Below are 27,565 nucleotides of genomic sequence, written 5' to 3' on the forward strand. Positions count from 1 at the left end.
GGTTTTGGTAAAAGCTCGCGTCGCCTTTTTTTTTCTTTTTCTTTCCTCTTTAAGGCCTGACGTAGTGCCTAGAGTCCGCTTACGAAGCAGAGATAGCTTATGTTCCAGCGGCCCTGCGTGCACGCTCTAAGAACGTCTGTGATGCCCTTGGACAGCGTCAAGTTACCGCCTTTGAAGCCAAAGTGCGCGCAAGTCCGTTCGTGCCAAGGTTCACCTTACCCTCAAAAGGAGTCCTGAAGCCGAAGCTGAGAAAACTAAGAGAGCTGATGTCAGCTTTGCTGCGTCCTCGCCGTACTTTGTGGGCGCTGCTTTCCCCCTCTATACTCGAGGAGTTGGACACTTCGTTCTCATAGTTGTGCGCAGCTAAAAGCGTCATCACATTTGAAATGTTCAGTAAGAGTTTTTTTTTCAGAATAGGGTAAAAGACAGCGTTAAAAGATCTCACTCGTAGAGTGTCGCTCAGGATTGGCGTGTCGAGCCCTGCGCTTTGGTCTAACGCAGGAGTTCGTCGCTAACACTCCCACCGTTTCAAACGAGCGCCTTATTTTACAAAGCCTATGATCACCATTATTTTACTACGATACATGATCCCCTGTGAAGGTGAGCGTTCCAAAGAGTTTTAAAGAACTGCAAGCACCGAATATAGACAGAACATCACAACCAAAGTGAGTATGATGAATTTGGAGCCGATTCTTTCTTCTAAATTTGCAAATGAAGGGGACTTTAATGCGCGGATTTTACTAAATGAGTGCATTTTTTGTACTGAATATAAACATGGGTTAGGAAAATAGTGCACCGTGCAGAATTTCGGGCCGAATTCGGTTGCTTGCATTGCGCTACCTACACTGTAACTGCTGTGCAAAGCTGGGTTTTTCACTTGACCTGTTTATCAAACATTGGAATTCGTACTGAGAACCCCAATGCCATAGCTCAAGTAGCACCTCTGCTTTCGCAAGCTTATCTTCCTATATAGCTTCCTGGTCAGTTTGCACAAGCGCCGGGTAAAGAAAACGCGGCACAGTTGTCAAGGCGCGGAAGGCGCCTGAGTGCACCCCTCTATCAAGCCTGTCATAGGCTTCTTGGGTGCACCCCTAACATTCCTGATGTTGAAATAAAGGTATTAGTATTTGTATTTGTAATTGTGGTGAGAGCTAAGCGGTAGTTTGCTGAAGCAACCACCATGTTTGTGGCCATATAAAGCAAGGCAGTGGGAGGATATTTGCATAACTAGAAATTAGGCTCACAACCAAGTAAGAATTATGCTACCAGAATGGAGATAGACAGTGCGATGTGTTGCTCATATTCTATTATGACATGAATGTCTTAGTATATCCATAGCTTAGAAGATGCCATTCGTTGCGTGTCTTCGCAAAATATGTGCGCCCTTCACATTCTGACATTATGTCATCTCTTCATGGAGAGGGAAATGAAGGGCTCATTGAATATACTTATGAATGAGGCAAATATTGAACGGCAGGTAAGTAGGGTAATCAATTTTGACCTTAAAGACAACAGAATGGAAAGTAGTGGAAAAGGAACCAGATGCTGCCAGTGGGATCCGATATCATGCGGAGGTCGTAGCTGTGTATAATTCTCAATTGTGTTTCCCGTAAAAGTTGATTATACTGCTGATTTACTATTTATTGGAGCCACAAATAAAATTATAACCACATAAACCTATGCGCTGCTTGATATCGATGACAGTTAGCTTCTCTGAAACCAACTCACAGTGTGTAACGATTAAAAAGCACAAAAGCTCTGGAATACGCCTAATTAATTTTGTATGAAATTTGATACGGCGATAACAGGCCATACGCAAAAACCTTGTTAACACTGTTGAAACAACGCGCCGAGGTGGAGGAAGAGTGATAAGAAAGGAAAGCTGCGCGGTCACAATGTGTGTCCTGAGGCCGGCAGGAGCTACATTTAAAGTGATTCTGGTGTAATAAAATTACGTCAGGGAGGAAAACGCCTCACAGGTTGAGTTGCAGAACATTTTATGCCCAGCTTTCCAGGACACTCAACAACTAGCGCTGTCTGTTGGCCGTCAGGATTTAACACTGCTTAACTCATTTGGGATTTTTTTAAGTTTTAATTTTGAGAATACTAGACAGTCACGAGAGATTCTGGTGGAACATGTTGATTACAATGATGGACTTGTCCTCCTGGATGGAATATCTGATCAAGTATTTCCGAGAAAGTGAATTGGATGTACCAAATATGTGAACATCCTGCGGTGATTTTGAGTTTTCAGCGCCATGTGGGAGATGGTGGCAACCATCGAAACTAGAAGCTTTTCTCTTGATTTAGTTGGCTTGAGGTATGTTACTGAGGGGTATTACCTTTAGAGGAGATAGCGCCGGAGGCAACGAAGAGAGAGAGAGAGAGACTCTTTAATGAAGAAACAGAGAATTTAGCCGGCGTTTCAATATCGCTGGCATGCTACTCTGCGTAGGGAGGGGAATTTGGGAGATAAAGACTGAAGGAGAGCAGCGTGGAAGAGGTGAAAAAAAAAAACGAAGATAAAATGAGGCCATGAAATGGGTACTAAGGATGCAGTGGCGAGTATTGATGTAACCTATGGAATGATGGAGTGCATAGTCCGACGAATGGGCTGACGAAGTTCACTGCAAGAAGAATGCTTGAAGGTAACCTGCAAGTGAATTTAGAGCTTATCGAGATGTCCAATGTCTTTTAAATATGTAAAAAGAAAGTTCATTGCAAGTCCCTGTTGCCTGAAGCAGGCTAAGGGGCCTAAAACTTTGTCCATTGTTAGGGGCACTGGGCAGAGCTTCTGCATGCAATGTTCATAGTACGCACGCTCGTTAGCATACGCAGGGCACTCAAGCAGGATATGTTCCACAGTTTCTATCGAAGCACAGTTGTCACAATGCGGACTGTTCATTTGTCCAAAACGGTATCGCAGGCCATTTGTATAGGCAGCATTCAGACGAAGTCGGTGATAAAGTGTTTCGAGTTGTCGAGGAATTCTGGGTGAGAGTCTTGATCTAAGATGTGGGTCGATTGAGTGAACAAATTGGTACTGATGTGTCGGCAAACTCCAAAGCCGATACGTTTCTTCGTACGCAAAACTTTTAGCCATTTGGGACGCATCAGATTTCGTGAGAAAACTTCGAAATGTATCTCTGATGTTGATGGCCCTTACGGGCCGCTTCATCTCCTTTTTCATTAGCCATAATGCCACAGTGAGCAGGTACCCACTGAAATGTTATGCAGTGGCCTGCGGCAATAGCTAAATGATGGATATACCCAATGTCCAGGGAAACTGGCTGGTGATTCGTTTTCTTCAGCACGTTGGCCAGGATCTGCAGAGATGCTTTTGAATCGGTGAAGATAACCCAACGGCCGGTGGTTCGGCGCAGGATGTAAGAAACAGCTTCCTTAATGCCGTGAAGCTCAGCTGTTGTAGAGGAGGTCCTCCGCTGCAGCCGGTAAGAAAGGGCATGGCCTGTTGAGGGCACATAAAGGCCACAAGAAGAAGTTTCTTTAGTAGTTGAACCATCGGTGGAGATATGGGTGTGCTGCGTATATTCTTCGATTAAGTAGGCGAGAGTAGCTTGCAGAAGTGCTGCCTGTGGCATGCGGCTCTTTGCATTCACACCTGGAACAGACTTCTTCAACTTTAGAGGAGAGAGTGTCCATGGAGGAAAGGCCAGAGGTAGTAGTTTCTGAGGCTGATTAATAGTAGGAAGGGGCAGGAGCTGCACTGCCTGGCCAAAGCTAGAGTTGCTGTGAGTTAGGTGGACACGGTGTAGGAAGTGCTTCTTCCCTTGCAGGACATGGCGGAGATGGGTACGCATAGTTTCCTGGGCGGCAATTACCTCTAGTGGGAGACATCCTGCCTCCGCTACTGTTCCTGATGCAGAGGAACCCTTTGGGAGGCCAAGACATATACGCAGGCAGTTGTTCCGTGCGGCATTGAGAGTCTTATTGCTTGATGTAGATAATCTTTGAAGCACTGGTAGACAGTAGCGCAAGGTTCCTTCAATGTAGGCTTTTTCAAGCAGAAGCATTGATCGGCAGTTGCTACCCCACCTTGTTCCCGCCATGAACCTGAACACTTGCGATGCTGCAGTAATCCTCGCACGGAGTTTTTTGATCTGAGGTGACCATGACAGATTATAGTCGATTACAACACCCAGGAATCGCTGAGATCGTACATATGGCAGCGATCGTCCTCCTAGGAGCAGCGGATATCGGGTCATCGTTTTTCTTGTAAACGCCATTGCAACACTCTTTTCTGGCGAGAGACGAAGACCTCTGGAAGCCAGGTACATCGAAATGTGCAATAGTGCTCTCTGAAGACGTTGCTGGGTAATATAGCGCGAACGTGACGCGGTCCAGATGCAGATATCATCAGCATAAATTGTTATGCGGACCCCTCGCGGAAGGTGTCTTCTTATGTGAATAAGGACAATATTGAACAGGAGAGGGCTGAGCACCGCTCCTTGTGGTACGCCCCTCTCCACTGCGTGAAAGCGTGTTGGACCGTTTGGAGTGGTAATAAAAATTTGTCGTTCTTTTAAATAATGCCCAATCAAATTGTATAGCATTCCTCCAAGGCCAAGACTGCCAAAGGCTGCGAGAATTGCATGGTGAAAGACGGAGTCAAAAGCGGCCTTGATGTCTAGGAAAACGGCTGTTGGGATGTACCGAGCATGAAGGTACTCCTCAATTGATGAGACAAGGGCGATGATATTGTCAGTCGCAGACCTGTTTTGACGGAACCCGTTCATTTCTTGGGGGAACTCATTTCGGCTTTCTAGGAACCAAGTTATGCGCTTGCAGATCATGCGCTCCATGAGCTTACCTACGCAGCTCAGTAGGGCAATGGGCCGGAATGATGCGTAGCTTGTTGGCTGCTTACAGGGTTTCAAAACGGGCACGATTTTCGCCAGCTTCCATTCCGTGGGGACCTCACCAGCCATCCAGGAAGAATTGTAATACTCCAGGAGTCGAAGACGGGAGGTGTGGGGTAGCTTTGCAATGGCGTCATAGGTCACCTCATCATGACCCGGAGACGTGTGCAACGAAGAGAATAGCGGATGGAGCTATAAATGCCTGACAATTAGCAGAATGGTCAAGTAGATATATCCGAGTCAGACTGGCTTGTCAAAGAAACTATCCAGCTAGTTAAAATGAGCTTGGACTCGGGCACTGCGGCGCACCTGCCACCGGATGCGTCCGCTGCAGCTGGCAAGAACTTTTAGCTCTGAAAAGTGTCTTCATTGCGGAATGCATTCATTTTTACATTCAAATATGTGTTAATGCAAAAAAAATGCAAAAAATCACTAGTGCTTTAACCACCAGGAGCTTCAACCAGCAGGAACAACAAGTTCGGAGCTTAAAGTTGACGTGACAATTTTTCGATTTGAACATTGCCTAGAAGCTGTAAGGTGTATATCTGAAAGCTTGTACGTAAGCGTGGAGGTCGTTTCGAGCCCCGATCAGCGCAGTGTCATTGATATATGCCGGAAAAAAAGTAAGCGATGTAAACGACATAGTAAGTTCTTAGCGGAAGGACATGGTTTCAAAAAAGCTCGCAGCCACTCACTGCTGAACATGATTCCGTGCAGCTTTCTTATAGCTGGTGAAGGCTTTCATGAGACATAACCAAGCGGCCCACGTAAATAATTACGCTAGGTAGTGTATGGTAAAGTGACATGATGGACTTGCTGCGCGTTCATGATCCTGCCGAAAGCTTGTTAAAGCTGTCGCAATTTTTTGGGCCGAGTATCGCTGCTGTGAATTATTCCCGTTTATATTTATTTATTTGTTTACATAATACTGCAGGCACTTAGGTAGGCGCAGGCAGGAGGGACAATAGTAACAAAATTATTAAACAGAATAGGATAATGAATGTGTCAAGGGTAACAAGAATAAACTAACATTGCAAAATAGTAAAATGAAATACAACCGTCATAACAGAAAAGAAGAAAAGGGGAAATCTTTGATTGTAAAAACCCGAAAATACCGCTCAAAGTGGCAAACGCATTAAGCAGTTCCTCAAGATTTAATTAGGTCAGTAAATTCGATGCTACTTTTTAGGTGAGGTGGAAGTTGGTTCTATTCTTCTAATGAATGCGGAAAAAAAGAATATTTAAAAGCATTAATTGTAGAATTATAAGGAGTATTCGCTGTTCGTGACGATGCCTCGTAAGACGGGTATCAAGAGGTTTAAAGTAGATAAGGGGGCTCGTTAGTAACTTAGTGTGTTTTAGTAAGAACAGAAATTTAAGCCTTTGAATCTTACGGCGCAGTTGGAGCGCTGGAATATTATGCTTTGTCATGTGGTCAGTTGGCGAATCCGTTCTTCAATATTTGGAAAAAATAAAACGAAGAGCTTTGCGTTCGTTTCCCCTTCACCAATGATTTCTTGCAATTTACTTTACATTACTTAAGCCCGGCACTTATTAAAAGGCAGCTTTAATATGTACATTTTCTAAAAGAATTTATTCGCTAGAATACAGCACGGGTAGTAGGCACATCTAAGGCTGGGAAAGTGTCATAGAGAAAAGTGTCCTCTGAGACATAAACGTAATGTTGCTCACCGGGCTTCCTTTTTTTCAGCGTAGGTCATAAAGATGACCCTCGAGACTCCCTACACTGCCTTCGTGTGCGTGTTAGTCACAGCTTCGGCACTTGTGCTCGAAAAGCCCGGGGCTAACTCAACGTACAAACGTATTGAGAGCGCTGCGCGGGAGGTGACGAGGACTCTCGAAGACGTCAAAAGTAGGTCAATTCTTTTTCGCACTGTGGGCATTTTTCAGATGTAAAAAAAATATTTCATACGCAGAGCAACGTTAAAGAGAAAGAGGGAGAAAACATTCACTGAAGCGTTAGTGGCATGTCTTTTTCTTTTGCGTAGTGCTTTCAGCCCACGACACCCTGGCACGATCGTGTCGACTGGCCGCCGAATCAGCCATTGTTCTCCACTTTAGAGTAGCCAATTGCAGCCCCCCAAGAGAAGGCAGAGGGGTTGGAAAAGAGGGTTTGTCCTGGCTCAGGGTTTTTTTTCTTTTTCGGAGACGGTACCTGTGCTCTTTTGAAGCGAAAACTTCACTATAGTAAATAAAGCCAATTTCTCCATGCGTGGCCTGTTGACCTTCAAGTGAGCCAGAGGTCAAGTGTGGCTATAGCTGGTCCACCATGGTGTCGCACCACTGGACCTTTGACCTTTCAATTCGCCGGAGGAGGGCGGTAGAATAGTCACGTGACAAACGCATGACGTCGTGCGATGGAAACTGGCCTTGTCACGTCAGTCTAGGGGGACTATATAGGCCGCAGCGTTCATTGCGTGACCAACCTGCCAAAATCAACCAATAATTTAACTTCCACCGGCCAGGGTGGCGGGGTGGGCGCGCTGCCTATCCAGTGTGCGGAGCGCACTCAACCTTACAGAAGCCAAGTCGCGTATATTTGCCTGACTGGCCTAACGTTGTCACCATTGTGTTCAACGTGTGGTGTGTGTGGTGACATAGAACATTACCTCTTGTGCTGTACTTTGTACAACGCGGAACGGGCTGTGTTATTCGGATCCCTCAAGAAGGCAGGAGTTCCTCACAGTTTTCTTCAGGACATTGTTTTCCCGCGCGGAAGCCAGTCGAGTAGAAGGGATGCTTCTCGCCTTCTTCTACTTTACCTGCAGGACACGGATTTGGCCTCCACATGGTGACCTCAGGAGTGTCTATTTGGGTTTTTGCGGACAGTGTTTCTGTGATTTCTATTTAAGTGTCGCTACGGTGGAGCAATTGCCGGCAGCAACTGCAAGGCTAATCCCACCGGTAGTTTACAACCACTCACTCACTCCCTCACTCACTGATACAATACAGCTTGCGCTCTCTAACCAGGTTCAGGAGTAATTCAACCGCTGACGATTTTTCTGCGAGTTTTCAGTTTCAGCTTTTCTCGCTTTTGAACTTTCCCACAATAGCTATGCCATACACTTCGCATGGCTGATCAGTTGACTGCTAACTTGCACACGTGCTGATATACGCCACGAGGAGCTGATCTCAGTTATGCGCACCGCATTTCAATGATTTCTTCTTTGACGTAATTTATTTTTGTAAATGATAATTGTTCCCAGTTTCATAGCAATACCCGATGAAGTCTCGTCCCCTATGAGGGGCGTGCGCGTTGTAGTGAAAGAACCCGTTGTGGTCGGCGTAACCGCACTTGTAGCGGCCTTGGGCCGGTTACCATGAAAGGAGGAGGACGCATGTAATTACTTCACGCATAGCGTCTCCGGAAGAAGCCATGGCAAAACATTTCGTTGATTCGTACGAAGGGGCCAGTGATGTCATAAGTGGCATCCTCGTTATTGTCCCTCGTAACTCCACCCACAGCTTTGGCGACCTCCCGAAAGACGTGCGTCAATTTTGTCTCACAGATTCAGGCATTAGTAAAGTACCCCGAACACATCTTTTTGCCACTTCTGAGATCACAAGGCTTTCTTCATGACTACCAAGGACTGAGAGAGAAGTGGTACCTGAAATCAGGCATGCCTGAAAAATAAAAAGAGTGGGCTACTGCAATCAATATATGTATGTCGTTTTTAAAATTCTGCTTCAATATATCTCAAGTTAAAATACCGCTAGCGCAGCATAATCTTGCGTTGCACAGGGGTAACCGTCTTCTGAGTTTTTTTTTTCATACCTTCTGTCGGCTCCTTCTGTGAATGGCACTCAACAGTATTTCTTGTTCTGTCGCTACGATTCTTCATTTCTTCGTATCTCTTTCCCTGTGCGCGTAATATCTGGTGTTTGTTTTCAAATGATCAGGCATGCTTTCGTAAACGGTACTCGACAATAGAACACCTTCGCACTATCAATCAGAAGATACAGAAACGCGTAGAGTGTAACCAACAAATAAAGATTTTATAAATTACGAGAAAGCATTTGACTCTGTCGAAACCTCAGCAGTCATGCAGAAATTGCGTAATCAGGGCTTAGGATAGCCTTATGTAAAAATACTGGAAGACATCTAAAGCAGGTGCAAAGCTACGATAGTCCTAAATAAAGACAGCAATAAAATTTCAATAAGAAAGGGTGCCAGGCAGAGAGACACGATCGCGCCATTGGTATTCACCGCCTGTTTGCAGGAGGTATTCAGAAGTACGGATTGGGAACAGTTGGGTTAAGAGTTAATAAAGAATATCTGATTAACCTTGGATTCGCAGATGACCTCAGGACATGCATTGCAGAACATGATCAATGAGTTAGACAGGCGGGGCAGTACTGTGTGTCTAAAACTAGTATGCAGAAAACCAAAGTAATGTTTAATAGTCTCGGTAGAGAACAGCAGTTGACAATTAATAGCAAAATGCTGGAACGGGTAACTGAAGACCTGTGCCCAGGGAAGGTACTGACCGCAGATCAGGATCACGAGAGTGAAATGAGCAGAAGAATAAGAATTGGGGGGTGGTGTGCCTTTGGCAGATTTTCTCAGATCATGAATGACAGTCTACCAAACTCCCTCAAGAGGAAAGGATATAACATCTATATCTTACTATCACTCCAAATTGGGCAGGAACCTTGAGGCTAACGAAAAGGGTTCAACTTAAGATCAAGGAAGCGCAGCGTGGTATGGAAAGATAAATTATAGGTGTAACGTCAAGAGACACGAAGAGGGCAGAATGGTTCAGGGCTAAAATACTGGTTAATTGCATTCCAGTCTAAATCAAGAGGAAGAAATTTGGCTGGGCAGGGCATCTAATGCGAATCGAATTAACCAATGGCCAACTCTGGATTTTTTTAAAATTTTAAGTTGATAATCGCATTGCATTCTTTAGAGTCCTCTCTCGATCTTAGGTGCAGAAGTGTTTTTCAAAATAAAGAGAACTATTTTAAAACGGCAAAAACTAGGAAACCGTATTTGAAACTGGGTTTTGTCCAAACTATGACGTCGTGACATAGCAACGTATGCCGTCACGAATGCTCTTCCAAAACTTATCGCGTGCGCGTTAATTGTATAAGTTGGCGACGGTAAGCGACAGCTTGGGTCATTATTTGTATGAACTGATCAAAATCAAGCGCCAAGTTTTATCCTTCAGCAAATGCAGAGTGAATATCAACGATGTTCCAACCTTTGACGTCACGCACGCAAGGTTGCTTGTAGAAATCGCCTGAATTTCGAAACTGAAAAATTTAAAATTAATTTGTGCTACATCAAAACGCCTCCCAGCAGCGAAATTTACCAGAAATGACCACGAAGGTGCGATGAACTTACCCTCAAAGTTTCAGTAAAATTTGTGGAGGAACAAAAAACGCCAGAGTTAGCCTTCAATGATAACAGGCTGCAGCGGGTGTAGTCAAGCTGATGATTATTATGATGATGACGCAATAACGACATGCGGGCAGCGCCGGAGGCGAGAGCGTAGCACTTTCAAGAAATCCAGAAAAAAAAAGACAAATTCTGACAGTTTATGATGCTTACTCTTTTGGGACGCAAGTGATATGGATAACTTCCTGCGGATCTAATCCACAGTCTGGTTGCGTTAATTCACAGCGCGTCGTTTATGTTCTTATCTGTTAGCAGAGTTGATTTGCGGCATCTTTACAGGCATTATGTTTCCCCGACACTGCCATGATCTCCTGCGAGCCGGCCAGACCACTAGTGGGGTATACAACTTATTCCACGAGGCAGCAGGCCCTTCTGGGCAGAAAGCGTACTGCGACATGGACACTCACGGCGGAGGCTGGACGGTGAGTGCTTTGAAGAATAAGAGCCACGTTATACCGCCTTTAATAGTCTCCGCTCTCTGTAGTTGCAAAAAGTAGAGTGTGAATGGTATAAATGGCGAACGATGTACAAAACACTGCGCAGTGTTTCTGCACTCGGCAGTGTGGCGCGACAACAGGAAATCGCCTATGTCGAGGCATCGTTGAACCATGTATTGCTTCAGCCGGTCAAGAGCGTTCCGGTTCTTCTCATTTTAGCCGTATTAGCATGCGACGAATCACAAGGAACGGAATTCCGTTGAGCTTTCTACGTCGACTGCAAAATAAGAACTGTAAATTTGAAACTGTGGGATTTAGTGTCCCAAAGCGAGCGATAGGTTATAAGGGGACGCCGTAGTGGAAGGCTCTGAAAATAAATCACCTGGAATTCTTTCGCGTGTTTTGACATCGCGCAGCAAACGGGCAACTGTATTTCGCCTCTGTAGAGATATGGGCATTCCTGCCGGGATCGAACTCACAACCTTGACGTCAGACCCCCCAACGCCAAACCACTGAGCCACCGCGGCGCGTTGACCGTAAAACAAGAAATTCTGCCTCTTTTCGGTGATGCTAAACGTGCGCTAGATAAACACTGGGGTTCAAGTAGATCACTGTAATATCTGATTCACTACATCTAATACTTCGCCAACATGGAGTAGGGCGTGCAGTGCATTTACATTACAGTGCTCTACTTGAAGCCCAGTGTTTATCTAGCGCACGTATAGCACCAGTGGAACGGCGCAGATATGGTTCTTTCACGGTCAACGCGCCGCAATGGCTCAGTGGCTTTGGCGGTAGGCGTCTGAGGTCAATGCCGCGGGTTCGATTCTAGTCGCAGTGCCCGTATATTTACGGAGTTGAAATAGAAAGTTACCCGTGTGCTGCACTATGTCAGAATACGTGAAAGAACCCAATGCGGATTATACCAGATCACATGAAAGAACCCCATGTGGTTTGTTATTCCAGAGCCCTCCACTACGGCATTCCTTATATCCGATGGTCGCTTCGAGACGTTAAACCCCACTATTTAAAATTTGAAATGCACCAGATGAACATCGGGTTTCAAGTAGAGCACTGTAAAACCTGATACACTGCGTTTCATACATCGCCAACATGAATTAGGTCGTGTAGCAAAAATGCCTGTGCCTCGTAACTTTTGCAAACAACTTCTTTCTTTAAAACAAATCGTGAAAATGCAATGTGCTTTATTCTCCTGTGTTCAGAAAAGCTCGAGTAAGCGAGGCTATGCGAATGGAACCTGTAAAAGAAGGAAATAGAACCGGTGTAAAACAAAGAAATAAGCTTCCGTTTCAGTTTTCTTTTTTTTTCTCCTGGGTTTGACTTTCCTTTTTTTTTTCGCAGGTCGTTCAAAGACGGGGGCAGTTCGGCAACAGTGTGCTTTACTTTAAGCGAAATTGGGAGGAATACGCCCGCGGCTTTGGTGAGCCTTCTAAAGAGTACTGGATAGGTAAGCTACTTAGAAGGCAGTCTGGTATAAGGGTAGTTTTGAAAGCAGCATGCTAAAGTACCATAAAGCACATCGCTGAAACTTTGACCCTAGGACTGACGGGCTGACGGGATATTTAAGTGCAGTGTAAATGAATTTTCATATACGTCATTCATATCCATTCAATTAAAAACTTCAACTCAAATTTGAACTTTTGTTCAATGCAGTTCAGGACTACTTTGACAAAGCTGGATTAATTTTGCCTGTGCCTGATTCTCGGACAATGACGCACTGTTGGTTGAACCGCCTGCCCACAGTGCTTTCGCGCCAGGTCACATTTTCGCGCGATTGCCGACGCATAATCTACTATATTGTCTGCATAATGTATTTCGAAAGTACTATACGATGCGCATTTCCTAACACAATTCTGAAACTAATTCAAAATGAGAAACGCTAGAGAACAGTAAGACAGTGACTACAGAAGTGGACGCTCCCCTTTCAACAACCAACAATTACCTTGAGAAATCTGGCCATTAGCAGGTGATTGAATGAACTTAACTTGTGCAATGATTTTGCTAAAGCGGCGTGGGGATGTGGCGGGGCACATGTGTATCAAGTTTCATCGCTTTACAAGCGCAGGAAATCGTTTCACAAGCGCAGAAAGTGCCTCTGGCACCGCATTTCTACCGGAAACGCTGCAGCGGACTGGGTCAGGTTATATTCTGGCAACATGTAAGGTTTAGAACCCTGACTTCCGAGAACAGAGCACAATTCCTTGCGGAAGAACCTTGGCATGAAACGCATCGATCTGTTTGCAGGGTGCCTTGTATGGACTAAAGTAACGATGTAGAAACTTATCGGAAGCGTCTACGCCAGCGAGTCTTTCTGTGCGTCAGCTAACGTTGTCCAACTGCATGGCGGTGCCAGTAAATTGGCTAGTCTTGTGGCAATATAAGGCAGTGTGGCCTTAAACTAATAAGTCAGAATGTGGGAAGAAATGTGGGGAGCAAGATGACGGCGGTCAAGACTCAAGTCTTCATCGCCTTCTGATTCCTTCACGGGTGCAAACAAAGTTATTTCATCGTCATCAGAATGTGGGCAAACCTCTCTATGAAAAAATTCCACAAATTCTACAGTGTAGCAGAATTTCCTACAGCATTACGAGGAAAACATAAACGTCATATGTGAACAGTAGCCTGTACAGTAGCCTGTCTACAGTAGCCTGTATAAAGAGTGTGTCTAGTGTCTGCGTATTTCTCGTTCTTTTCAAAGTCAATTGTAAGCATTGCGTAGCAAGAAGCCAAGTGCCTTCTACGAGCTAGCCCGAGTAACAGCAATGCTAACATTGACGACGAACTCAACACCGAACGATCCACGTATTTGCCTTGCCGACGCGAAATGTTAACATTTAGCTTTATTCCTCAATTAGCTTTTCCCCTTTCCTATTCGGTACCGGAAGCAGAATGCATTTAATTCAGTTCATGGTGTTTGCCAGTTTCACCTTTCCAGACGCTTTCATATTGCTATTAGCCTTTCTCTCTTTAATCCCCTCTTTGAATAAAGTCCTATTCTTGATGTTTTTTTTGAACATTTGTTTTCCTCACTGTGCCGCGTTTTTCCTCGATATAACCATTCAATACATAGAACAGGAAAAACTGTTTTGAGGTTATTCATCTTCGTTTATACAATACTACAATCCTGCAAAAAATTCATGAATAAAAACTTTATGAGACAATCAAGTTGCCTCTTAAAGGGGCTGTGAAGGGGCTCTAATAAATCTGCGGCATGCCTGGGATATTGAAGCACGCCGCTTCACGAATAGTGTCCAGCAAGAATTTTTTTAATGTGCTTTGTAGAAGCTGAGTTATATGTCGTTAAAATTTGAATTTCAGCGTCTTCGCGCCTTTCCCTCTCGCCTCGTTACTTTTTGAACGCTGGAAGGTAGGCGCTCCTCTCGAAGAGAAACGGAGAGCAGCTTTCGAACAATACCTCGCTGACCTTAATACGCAAAACTGCATCAGACCTCTTATTATGGGAAGGCCCGTATTCCGAAAAAGAGAAAGGGTTGAAAGAAGCGGATGAGCAATACTTCCATTTTACTTATGAGTTGAAATTTGTACCTTATCCATATCCATATCCAACTCGTCCCTCAAGTTTTTTTTTGATCGCGGATTTTTTTTTTTTGCCGTGGCAAACTCCGACAACGCTGCTTTTTAGGCGGCACTGCACCTTTAAGCAATTGCGTAAAATTGCTCGAACATAAAAAAAATCAAACAACGATGTTGGCAGTGATGTTGGTTCGTTTTTAAAGCGTGATGCAGTTCTCGAACGTTGCTATTTTTTCTCCTTCAGTGATTTAGAACGTGACGACTTCTTCGCAAAATGCAACAGATTTCTGAGCGGAACACAGCTGTCACACATTTTTCAGTGAAACGCCAGAAGACAACAGTGTGGCTTCCTCCAGTTTTTGGTGTGCTTGCTCAGCCAGGCGATAGGGCAGTGGCCGGTCTGGCCCATACACTGCTTGTCAAAGATCGCGGAATTTCTCACGACGTAGGGGACCTTCATAAATGCCGCATGCGTTACAATGAAAAAATCACTTGAATGTAACGCTCATTTGCGACTGTCGCCCCTTTGTCCGTTTGTAAAGATCAGCTCTACCGCAATGTGAATTTAGCACATACAGAGGGCAAAACGCAAGCCTAGAACACGTTCTGGGCGTGTTTCGGGCCGAACAGTCAATATCTAGCGTTAACGTTTGGTTGAAAATGGTCAGGATTTAAGCATGTGCAGTTAAACCCATTGGATTTAGTCATCATATTTGCTTTTGTGGTCGCAGATGCTTTGGAAGCTGCGGGACACACAGTTCGGTCGTTCTAGACGTGGGGTTTGCCCTCTGTACTTTATCGGTCGAGCCTCATTGCGTAGAACAAATTTTCTTACGTTTTCACAACTGTCGTCTTCTGCCCGCAACAGCCCTAAGAAAAGCCGTCGCAGTCTCAGCAGTACCTTGAGGCATTTCCCGTGCCGGCGCTTTGCTCGGTTCTCTAAGGTACACCTGCTTCAGGTTCTCACACTGGCTGACGCGTACAACGCAGGTAACCGAGCCCTGCACGCCCTCACCTCTGCCGGCGAGAGTATGTCCCTCCGCGTGGTCTTGAGCAACACTACCCAAGACAGCGCCACGGTCGATTATGCCAGTGTGCGGGTTGAGAGCGAAGATCAGCAGTTCAAGATCCACATTGGCAAGTTCCTCGGACCAAAAGGTAAAACTTTCCTTCATCTGCTTGCACTTGGGTTGGTCATCATGGAAGTCAAAAGTAGCATGCGGCTGTAATGGTGGACATATTCTTTACGGGGAAAGGAAATATCTTGTCTGAGAAAATATTTTCCGCAAGGTCCGCTGAACGACTCCAAAGGTGCTAGACATTCTTTTAAAGATCAATGTTGCTTAAAAAAATCATGTTCACATAATACAAAATAAATTTAGGGCTAAAATATCTTCACAGCGCTGCAATGTCACGAAGTCATAATCTAGAATGGACAGTTGAGCGAGTTGGTAAATTGTTTGACTGCTAACACAGCACTGTGACAAGAGACGGAGAAGAGGGACAAGCGCTACTAACATGTGAAAGTTTTTTAAAAAGACATGGACAATATACAGAATGTTTCACCTAAGATTTTACAAAATTTTTAAAAGTAGGCTTTTTGAGTTAGAAGAGCACTTTTCTCGGTATAGCATTGTCAACAATGAAGTACATCAGAATACAGGCAAGACGTGCAACTATTACTGTTAGGCTCCTTAATTACCGAAAGGCGTGTGGCCCACCGTAAGTTATATCGATATCAGTTTTTTTAATTTCGAAAATGCAATTACCCTCGGAGTTGTGGCCCAACAAATATTGGCTATTTCAACGAGTTACGTGGACTGCACAGGTTGCTTTGCTTGCTGGCTTCTCGAAAGCGCATGCATTTTGGCGCGATGTCTGCAAAATTTGCTAGGCAACATCGCTGAGGGTAACGCCATTTTTGAAATTCTAAAAACTGATATGGATATTACTTCCTGTTAGCTACACGCCTCTTAGTTATTAAGGAGCCTAACAGTAATAGTTAAAAAGTTAACTATTCAATATTTGTTAACCAGCCTGACAGTAAGCACGCCTTAGCTGTATTCTGATGTAGTTCACCGCTGGCAACGCTATGTCAAAAAAAGCGCTCTTCTAGCTCAAAAAGCCCATTTTTAAAAATTGTGTAAAATCTTAGGTGAAACACCCTGTATACTAAATCTACAACCAGAAGCGATCCGGAGTACCAGGGTTCGAACCCTACCATGGCGGCAACGTTTCGATGGAGGCGAAACGTAGAGGCGCCCATGTGCTGTGCGTTGTCAGTGCACGTTGAAGATCCCCAGGTGGTAGAAACTATTCTGGAGACGACCACTACGGCACTCTTCTTTCACTTCCTTCTTTATTCCTTCCCATACGGCGTGGTTCAGGTGTCCGCCGAGATGTGAGACAGATAGTGCACCATTTCCTTTCCCCGAACAACAATTTTCATTACTCGCATGCGTTCACCCAACAAGATACAGAATGCGTTACTGATGGGACTTCGGACGCACAATTTCGCAGTCATGGATAAGAAGAGTGCACACGCACGTGTAGCTTTTCTTGCGAATATGATATGCCTCGCAGTTTGTTCTGGTTGTTGTTGTTGTTGTTGTTGTTGTTGTTGTTGTTGTTGTTGTTGTTGTTGTTGTTGTTGTTGTTGTTGTTGTTGCTGTTAGCCTATCAAAAGATGGCACATACCCACACTGGGGGATCGGCCAAGAATCGGGTGGCTATTCACCTGAACGCAGTTAATAAAAAGGAAAAGCACGTGGGAGCGCAACACCGGTGAATTCTTCCTCATGAACAGAAAAGGTTAATCGATCTTTATGCCTCTCCGCCTTTCCTCTTCCTCCTCCTTCTTCTCCGCTCTTTATGGTTATACATAAGTCAGTTTTATTAAAAGAGCAGCTGCATGGGCTACAAAGGCAAACCAGGAACTGCTTAAACGCGCGACTTCGCCAGCTCGTTCTTCTAACCTGGCTTTTCATTCAGGATTGTTGTCCTAACAAATCCAGTCTCTCGAGTAAAAATGCATGCGCTTCTCTTTTTAATAAGACTTAAGTTCTGTATAGCCGTAAAGATCAGTGAACAAGAAAAATCAGCTAGGCATATTATATTTACAAGGAAAGGGACGTGTGCGTGAGAACTCCTTCTGTTCGAACTTATCCATGGCTGTGATATTACGCATCTGAAGGTAAGAAGCTACGCGCTCTTTAGATTGCTTCTAGCTTATGCTTTTTCAGACTGTGGGCAGTGTTCAGATTAACTCAGCGCTGATACTGTGAGCGCTTTGCGCGAACTTTCACATCTTTCATCTGTATATCTCCATCATCATCATAGTCGCTTGCCTGGGCTCCGGGGAGCGCGCGCTGTGTGCCCGGCTGTTCCCTATTAAAAGACGCCTGTGCAAGCGGTGGCTCACAAGTGGCGGAGGTGCTATTCGTATCCCCTACCTCTCGCTTCGGACCCGTCTTTCGCTCTCCCTGGAGCTCCGACCAGGCCGTCTTTTGCGTCTGCAGCCCTCAGGTATGGAGGAAGGCAACGGAACGCGCTCACCCCCGTCGCCTTCCCCGGCTGCTGCAGCTGCCCCAGCCTGGACCATCACCAGCCGTCAACGCGACCCTCAGGTCTTCGCCGGACTTCGTGGCGACGACGTCGACGACTGGCTTGACAACTACACCAGGGTCAGTACGTTCAACCGGTGGGATGACTCCCACAAGCTGCTGAATGTCGTCTTTTACTTGACTGACGTCGCAAAGACGTGGTTTCTTAATCACGAAGATGACATCGCCGACTGGCCTACATTCACACAGCAGCTGCGGCAAATTTTCGGCACGCCGACAGGCCACTCTGAGCTAGCCAAGAAGAAGCTTGCCGCGCGGCTTCAGCAGCCTGGGGAGTCCTACACCTCTTACAGCGAGGACGTTCTTGCTCTTTGCCGCCGCATTAGTGCTGACATGCCTGAGTCGGAGCGCGTTCGCCACATTCTTAAGGGCATTGGGACTGTTGCTTTCAACGCGTTGATAGCCCAGAACCCCTCCAACGTATCTGCCATTACCTCCACATGCCAGCGCCTGGATGATCTGCAGTCATGCCGCCTTCAGCCAGACCCCAGTGATGGCAGCGTCCTCGTCGATGGGAACCTCCGTTCCGTCATCCGTGCCCTGATACGCGAGGAACTCTACGGGCAGACCACCACTCTCGGCCCTTTCACCTTTAATATCCCGCCTGCTACACCTGACTTGCGGAGCGTCATCAAAGATGAGCTGGCCGCTTTCACCTGCGCCGTAGCCCCTGCCACCCCTCAGACACCTCGCCCGCCCACCTATGCCGACATTGCATCGAGGCCACCCGCCCCGGTCCCTACATCTACTCCAACGCCTGTCTGCGGTCACGTGGCTGCCGTGGCTCCGTGTCCTCCAGCAACGCCTTATGCTCCAGCCTGGCGTACTCCCCGTTCTACTTGCTACTACTGCGGATCTGCGGTCATGTCTCACGCGTCTGTCGCCGGCGACAGCAAGATGAACGACGCGGTTATGCTGCTTTCGAACGTGCACCTGTGCGCCAGCCTGATACTTCCACCTCGCCGTTCTCCCAAATTTACCGTCGCTCCCCCTCGCCTCCAAACTCCCAGGATATCACTCGGTCCTCCCGTTCTACTCGCCGCCGGTCCCCTTCACCTTTTCGCCGCTCAACACCTCTTAGTCCCGCCTCGCAGCACTTCGCTCCTAGCCCGGAAAACTAAACGAAGCAGTTTTTGGAGGGAAAGCTGTTTGCCGTGCGAACTCTAAAATTCCTCCTGACCGCCAGTCGAATATGTTGACAGTGTGTGTTGAAGGGGTGTGGACTCAAGCTCTCATAGACACGGGTGCCGCTTTCTCCGTCATTCACCTTGCCCTGTGTCCCCGCCTGCGCAAAGTCACAACTCCATACACCGGTTCGCCTCTCCGTGGAGCCTACGGCACGCTCATCAACCCCACTGGCCAATGCACTGTGCGTGTTTTCATCGCTAACCAGCGCTATCATATTGAATTCGTTATCCTCCCATCCTGCGTTCATCCGATAATCCTGGGGTGGGACTTTTTGTCGTCGTCTTCTGCCCTCATCTCTTGCAACGACCGCCTCATCCACATAGCAGATCCAGACTTGGCACCCTGGTCTGACTGTTCGCCACCACGTGTGGTCGCTGCTGTCGACTTCGCCCTGCCCCCTGGCCGTGAACAGCTCATCCTTGCAACTTTAGACTTCGCTTTTGACGGGGATGCCTTAGTCATGCCTTCGCCACGCTGGACCTCCCAAGGCATCGCTCTTGCCTCTTGCCTCACATCTTTCGTCCGTGGTTGCGCGGTCATCACGGCGCTGAACGCTACCAGCCAGTCCATGCTACTACCCAAAGGCGCTACTATTGGTTTCCTGTTTGAGGGTAAACCTGTCCCTCTCGACACCGACCCAATTTCATGTGCTGTGCTACCAGCTGATACTCCCGCTCCGTGTTCTTCCTCTGCGCTCGCAGCTGCCATCAGCGCTGACCTTACGTCTGAGCAGTCGACCGCCTTACTAGAAGTTCTTATGACCCACCAGAACTCCTTTGATGTGTGCACGTCCGCTTTAGGCCAGGCCTCTGTAACGTCCCATCGCATAGAGACGGACGGCTCAGCTATTGTACGGCGCCGTCCGTACCGCGTTTCCGCATCTGAGCGCAAGATCATTGAGGACCAGGTTGGAGACATGCTTTCGCGCCACATCATTCGACCGTCTACAAGCTCCTGATCATCTCCTGTCGCTCTCGTCCGTAAAAAAAGATGGCTCAGTTCGTTTCTGCGTGGATTACCATGCCCTTAACAAGATAGCCCATAAAGATGTCTACCCGCTCTCTCGCATCGACGACGCGTTGGACTGCCTCCAAGGCGCTGAGTACTTCTCAAGCCTCGACCTCCGCTCGGGCTATTGGCAAATCCCCATGCACGAATCAGACCAGAAGAAGACCGCATTTGTTACCCCGGACGGTCTTTACGAATTCAATGTGATGCCTTTCGGACTGTGCAATGCCCCGGCCACATTTGAGCCCATGATTGACACCGTGCTACGGGGCATGAAATGGAAGACCTGCCTTTGCTATCTGGACGACATTATCATCTTTTCGTCCGACTTCTCCCAGCACTTGCACCCTCTCAACGCAGTTCTCACGTGCCTTGCGAAAGCCGGTCTTCAATTAAATACCAAAAAGTGCCATTTTGCCAGCAAAAGCATCAAAGTACTCGGCCACATCGTTAGTAAGGCCGGAATCCGACCTGATTCTGAAAAAATTGCCGCTGTCGTAAGTTTTCCTCGCCGCCAGCGCCTGAAAGAACTTCGCAGCTTCCTGGGCTTAGCGTCCTACTTCCGCCGTTTCATACGTAATTTTGCATCCATAGCGTCCCCCCTCCATAAACTATTGACTTCTGAGACGCTTTATCTGTGGCCTACTGAATGCGAAGAGGCCTTCCAAGCCCTCAAGCAGGCGCTCACTTCAACGCCTGTGCTTCGCCATTTTGATGAGGCAGCCCCCACCATTCTCCATACCGACGCCAGTGGACAAGGCCTTGGCGCTGTTCTCTTACAACGCAACGATGCCAACCAAGAGCAGGTTGTAGCGTACGCCAGCCGTTCTCTTACTACGCCCAGAGCAAGAGTGTCTCGCTGTTGTTTGGGCAATCCAGAAATTTCGCCCCTACTTGTACGGCCGTCACTTCACTATTGTCAGCGATCATCACGCGCTCTGTTGGCGGTCGACACTGAAGAACTTGTCCGGCCGTTTGGGTCGCTGGGTGCTACGTCTTCAGGAGTACACCTTCACTATCACCTACAAATCCGGGAGAAAACACCTCGACGCTGACGCCCTGTCTCGATGCCCGTTGCCTGACTCCCGCACTCACGCTGCGGCCCCCTCAACAACGTGCCCTTCACCTCAGGCGTCCGACCTCCCTCTGGATTGTGCACCCATTGTTGTTGCACCAGTCGACGTCCGCGCAGATTTGCCCTCCCATCAGCTGGCTGATCCATACTGCCGCACTATCATCGATCGTCTCCGAGGCCAATCAGCGGCACGCAACAGTCGCTCGCGCCGCCAGCTTCGCCAGTTCAGATTTCAGCACGGCACACTCTACCGCTGCACCTACCACCCTACGGGTCACCGGTGGGTTCCCGTTGTGCCTCGGTCCCTTCGTCTTCAAGTTTTGCAGGCTTACCACGACGACGCCTCTGCCGGTCATTTGGGTCACCTGAAGACGTATGACCGTATCAAGAGCCGATACTTCTGGCCTGGGCTCTCTACTAGCGTCGCCAAATACATATCCTCCTGTGTGTCTTGCCAGCGTCGCAAGCGGTCAACATCCGTTCCTTCCGGCCTCCTACAGCCTCTTCCTTGCCCATCCGTGCCTTTCGACACCATCGCCATCGACTTGTTTGGTCCCTTTCCCCTTACGCCAGCTGGCCACCGTTGGGTTGTCACCGCCATTGACCATCTGACGCGGTATGCTGAAACAGCCCCGCTTCACTCCGGTGCCGCTTCTGAAGTCGCCGACTTTTTCTTGCATGCGATAGTGTTGCGCCATGGTGCTCCTCGTGTCCTGATCAGCGACTGTGGAAAGACATTTTTGTCCCATGTGCTTGAAGAGGTCCTCCGCGCCACCAACACTGTCCACAAGACATGTTCTAGCTACCATTCTCAAACCAACGGTCTCATCGAGCGCTTTCACCGTACCCTGTCTGACATGATATCTATGTACATTCGCCCTGACCATAAGAACTGGGACAACATTTTGCCCTTTATGACCTTTGCCTACAATTCCGCAGTTCAACGCACCACTGGCTACAGCCCTTTCTTATTGGTTTATGGCCGTGTTCCATCCTCATTGTTCGATACCGCCTTCCTTTCTGCTCCCGCATCTCCGTCTGCGTCTCTGGGCGAAGAGTTCGCTTCTCGGATGGCATATTGTCGCCACCTCGCCCGCGTCAACACCGAAGCCACTCAGCAAGACCGCAAACACCGCTATGACCTACACCACCGTACGGTTTCCTTCCGACCCGGAGATGAGGTCCTCCTCTGGACACCCGTCCGCACGCCTGGACTGTGCGCAAAGTTTCTCCAGCGCTTTATCGGACCTTATCTTGTCGTCCAGCAAACATCTCCGGTCAACTACGCTGTTGTTCCCTCGCACCCCGTCATCGACCGCCGTCGCCGCTCTCAAGAAGTGGTTCATGTATCGCGGATGAAACTCTACACCCGTCGCTCCTCTTCTATTTAATCCGCGGCCAGGATGGCCGCTTTCCTGCCGGGGAACTATATGTGTGAGCGCTTTGCGCGAACTTTCACCTCTTTCATCTGTATATCCCCATCATCATCATCGTCGCTTGCCTGGGATCCGGGGAGCGCGCGCTGTGTGCCCAACTGTTCCCGAATAAAAGACGCCTGTGCAAGCGGTGGCTCACAATACTTAGTTGCAGACGCACCAGCCAAAGTCAACAGATATCACTGCTCACAATGTTCTTGGATATCCAGTGGCACTCTAATGCGGTTCTTTTTTAACCATGCTTTGTCGCTGTAGGTAATATTTGCTGTTTGTAGGGTTTACCGTCCCGAACCTGCGCATAGGCTGTTAGGTGTCCCGTAGGGGAGAGGTCGGAAATAATTTTGGCCGCACATGGAGTTCCTTATTAAGCAATGACAACGTGAAGCACAAGTGTTTTTGAGGCGAGAGCTGTTTATGAGACCCTGCTTCGAGTGGTCTCGTAACTGAAGCCCGTTGTAGTAGATGAAACCCAGAAGCGAAACCAACAGCCAAGCCAAACCATAAAAGGAGGAAAAAAGAACAAGACAAAGACGAAGAAGAAGAAATGGGATGAGTCGAAAGGAACAGGAAACTAAGAACAGAGAGAGAAAACTTCTATTTAGAATAGATTAACTCGCAGGAGCCGGGTGGTCGAGTCTAGCTAGTCCAGGGCTCCGCTGGCGGCAACTGACTTGTGGACTAGCTGCAGAAGCAGACGAAAGATGGCCAGGCCTATCCAGGACAGTGAAGAACTAAAAGAAAGAGGAAGACAACGAAGGAAACAAGATTACAAAAAAAGAAGCAAAAGAAGGAAAGGAGAATAAGGCAGTAAGGCGAACCAGACATTCGCCAGCACGCGGTCTGCTGTTCTGCGCATGCGCGAATATTCGGCAATACTTTTGACAACAGGTAAGAGAACAATTACACCCCCCCCCCCCCCCCCCTCTCCGTTCACGTTGCTCATGTGGCGCAATGGATTAGTACTGCGTTTTCGAGCGCGTTGGACAGTGGTTGCAATGCAGCTTTTAGTCGGAGTTTTTTTTTTTGTGAAGCATTCACAAAACAAAAATTATTTATCATTTAAACCTTTGGATAAGTTCCCTTTTAGGTAGCAATATGAGGTGGTTTTGATCCGAAATCCCCGTTTAAACCATTCTCTGGAAATACATTTTTCAACCGTCTTTATTTTCTCTGCCCCTAGAGTTATTTGCGCGCAAAGCAATTAATCCTCTGCGATGTGCATTACTTTTAGGATGCATTTTAAGGTATTCTGAGAAAAATATTGCCGTTTAAAAACCTTTCACACCAGCCGGAAGGCGATAGCGGAAATTGCTGCAGTGCACCGTTTCGCGTGAGCAGAACGCAAGGTCGTGCATCGGCGAATGTCAGGCGGCGATAAGGCGAAGTTAACAGGGGGAAAGAGTGGAAGAGAAAGAAGGAGAAGGAAGACGGAAAGTAGAAGAGAGAAGAGAGAAGAAGACGATGAACAGAATGATAATGTAGACGAAGAGAAGAAGATAGAAACCAAATCAAGAGAGAGATGCAGCGGAGGAAGAAGAAAGAATACATAAAGAATGATAAAGAGAAACGAGAATAAAATTAGGACGAGAATAATTTTGGAAATGCTTCAGTTACTTTAAGAGTGAAATGCGAAGGCATTAGAAGCAACTTAGCTGCTACGTATTTATGTGTCTGTGGTTCGGTATTTCATCCATACACAATGTTCACAATGTCATCGTCTCTTTATTTGCACCCACATAATCGTGGCGCGTTTTCTACAGAAGATGCAGGAAGCGATGAACATGTTTTGAGCGGAGAGGGACGTTTAAACCGTGCCACAAGTTAAATTACAAACTTGCGGCATATTCAGTCGCATATTATATAGCGAGGTGAGCGTCGAAAAAATATGAAAGATAGTGCATTGCATAGGAATGTTTGGTGAGATAGAATTAGTGATGTTTAAAAGGCACAATTTTCGCTTTAATCGAGAATCTTACTTTAGCATATGCGCTCTACTCTGTAGGGGCCGCTGCATGCTCGCTCTTGATTGCAATTCGCACTGCAGAAGCTGGCAAGAAGGCACGGCAATTCCTCTTTTGTGTTCCAAGGCAATAGTGTGCTGCGCTTGCATCCTGAAAGAAGTATACTAAAGGGTCGGGCGCAGAACCCTTTAGATTATTGCCATTCATTCCTTTTTGCAACCAGTACTCCAGGCGTATCAACAACGTCGCTATCGGACAAAAGGGCAAGCGTAACGAGTCTCTCACTTTATGAGCCGTGAATTCTTCTGTACAGTCCAAGAAATTTTTATTGCTAGTTTAGCTTCTTTACATCTATATGCAACAAAAAAAAGCATAGTTTTATCACGCGCATTAGCCAAAGCTGAATAATGTGAACGTGTCCTATTACGAGGATCAGCCGCCCTGTAGCCACGAACACGGCACACCATTTTTTGCCCAGCAAAAATATTTTCGGCGCGCGGATATTTTCGTATGAGGGAAATGCCGCCTTGATTATCCTGAGCATAACTGAAACATATGAAAGAAATTAGGGAGTATGAGAAGCCCTGAAGCAGTTTCTTGTTTGTTTCTCAAGCATTGATGGGTTCCTGTGTTCCATTTCATTCAGAATGCCTCATGACTACTTTGCACTTGGATATTATTGACAAATCCTGCTTCCCTGCGTTACCTCGTATTTCTAACAGTGAATGTTCGTATACCACTTGCTCCTGTTGTTTTCCTGTTTCTTCTTCGCCTACTGATTCTGCGTGACTGCATATTTTACTTCTGCTGACCACAACTGGAAGCTGTCCCATAGAGAATTGAATCGTACCTGCAATTTTGCTGCACAAAATAAAAGGCTGAAACAATTTTACGACCAAGCCTTTGTTAGCTATACGTACGGAGTACGCAAACATCCAAGCACTGACGCCCTTATGTTAGGAAATGCAAAGAATTTCGCCCGATACATTTATTGTCAGGGCAAAGAATTCAGTTAGGTTATTGTCAGTTCGATCCCGGGCGCGGGGTTCGCATTTCAATGGAGGCGAAATACTAGTTGTCCGCGTGCTGTGTTATGTCAGTTCACGTTAAAGAAACCGTGGTGGTCGAAATTATGCGCAGCCCTCCGCTAAGTTGTTCTTCATGACCTGAACCGCTTTGGAACGTTAAACTCCTCAAAACAAAACCAAAGATGAGTAGGAATGTAGGAAAATTTCAGTAAGTAAATTATCAGTAAATTTTCGTAATTAAGAAATAAAAAAACGTCAAAGATACGCATGCCATGGTGTCCTTGATTTGTCGTGCGCGCCACGTTCCTCCTCGTTTTAAACCGCACTTAAAAGCGCGAAAGCGTAAAAGAGAACCCTATATAAGTAAAGGGGCATTTATGTACAAATTGTACTTGTGGTATTTGTGACTTTCGTGCACATGAGGCTTCAAAAGTTTATAAGAACAATACATAACAGCGCAAAAAGGGCGTGACAAGAGAGAAGAAGCACTCGGGACGAGCGCAGTTTGTCTCTCTTGTCCCGTCCTTTTTGCGTACTTACTTATTGTTCTTATAGCGTCGCACCAAATAGCCCTTCACCGTGCTCTTCTGGATTAGAAAGTTTGTTGGCACCATGAGGACCCCAGGGATTAAAGGATTGGCGTCAAGGTCACGGATATTTTTCATTTTACTAAACATAGCTTTTGTTTTTTTTTTCTTTCCCCCATTCCGTTGCAGGTTGGGACAGCTTAAGCTACTGCAATGCATGATGTTTTCTACCTTCGACAAAGACAATGACTGGGACAGCGAGATCGAATGTGCGGTCAAGTTCCGAGGTGGCTGGTGGTACAGGAGTTGTTACGAGGCAAACTTGAACGGCCTGAACCTAAACGGACACTACGAAGACAGCATATCCGGCATCGAGTGGGGAACTAGGGGAAGCTGGATGCAGTTATTCAATTACTCCTATCCGGGCGTGCTCATGGCTGTACGGCCCTCGGATATTGTAATTGAATACTGAGCATAAATATTGTGTAGAACTGAAACTGGTGCATTGAGACTTTTATAGCACGAACCTGACGCACCTTCTTGAGACGTTCGGAACCTGCAACGAATGCACGCTAATACCCCATAAATGGATCGCCGTTTTATGAGAGCACTGTAAAGTTCAACACTTTTGCGTCAACAACACTAAAACAAGAAATCTACCTCTTCTCCTACAGCCTATGCCTCTTCTTCCAAATGACACTGGTCCATCACTGTTCCATATTGTCGATAGGAGCTTTAAGTGTTCTCAATGCGTAGCTGTAGCGATGATTTGTGTTCATGTTTTCGAAGGAGGGCCCAGCCATAGAGATTATCACTGGTGCTTCATGATTGTCATCTTCAGGGTTGGTTTTTGCAGCAGCACCCATGAACTTGAGTTGCTATGATTTAAACCAACGCCTGTGAACAGCCTTCATCGGATCCGGTTTAATGTTTAATTTCACTCAAACAATTAAGAAATGCAAGCAAAGCAGCTACATCTTTGAAGACGTAGTGCAACAGAACGCGTGATTCTCAAAAGAGACCTCATGCCAAAAGAGACATCAGTGCAACTCTATGGCACTGCAGAAGCTTTCTCAGATACGATTATAATCTCTTGAGGGTAATTCTGCATCGTTGCCAGTTCCTGCTGTATTATTTTGCAACCACATTCGTTAGCAGCTTGGCACATTCCTTTACAACATCTTCCAATTCTTGATGAGAACGAAATTCGTATGTTTTCAGCAGTACAGCTTTGGCACACGTCTTTTTTTTTATGCTGCTTGACTTATTCACCTTTATGTTGCGCACCTTTTCATGCAGTTTTGATGATGATGCTAGCCCAAGCAGCACAAGTAATTGGCCCAACATTGGAACTCTATTGGCAAAGCTGGCCCTAAAGAGGACCAGGATGGGACCATCCTGTTGCAATATTTGGCCGATGACCTG

The 27,565-nt window shown here is 46.7% G+C and overlaps 1 pseudogene across 1 annotated transcript; it reads left to right on the forward strand.

Moving 5' to 3' along the window:
- Positions 1-304: 304 nt before the first annotated feature.
- On the forward strand, positions 305-27,119 carry LOC144118774 (techylectin-5A-like; annotated as a pseudogene). Its single transcript, XR_013312138.1, has 6 exons — positions 305-665; positions 6,597-6,753; positions 10,582-10,724; positions 12,102-12,207; positions 15,285-15,452; positions 26,330-27,119. The product of XR_013312138.1 is annotated as a techylectin-5A-like (transcript).
- Positions 27,120-27,565: the final 446 nt, after the last annotated feature.

Source organism: Amblyomma americanum, chromosome 2, assembly GCF_052857255.1.
Source record: "Amblyomma americanum isolate KBUSLIRL-KWMA chromosome 2, ASM5285725v1, whole genome shotgun sequence".
Lineage (NCBI taxonomy): Eukaryota > Metazoa > Arthropoda > Arachnida > Ixodida > Ixodidae > Amblyomma > Amblyomma americanum.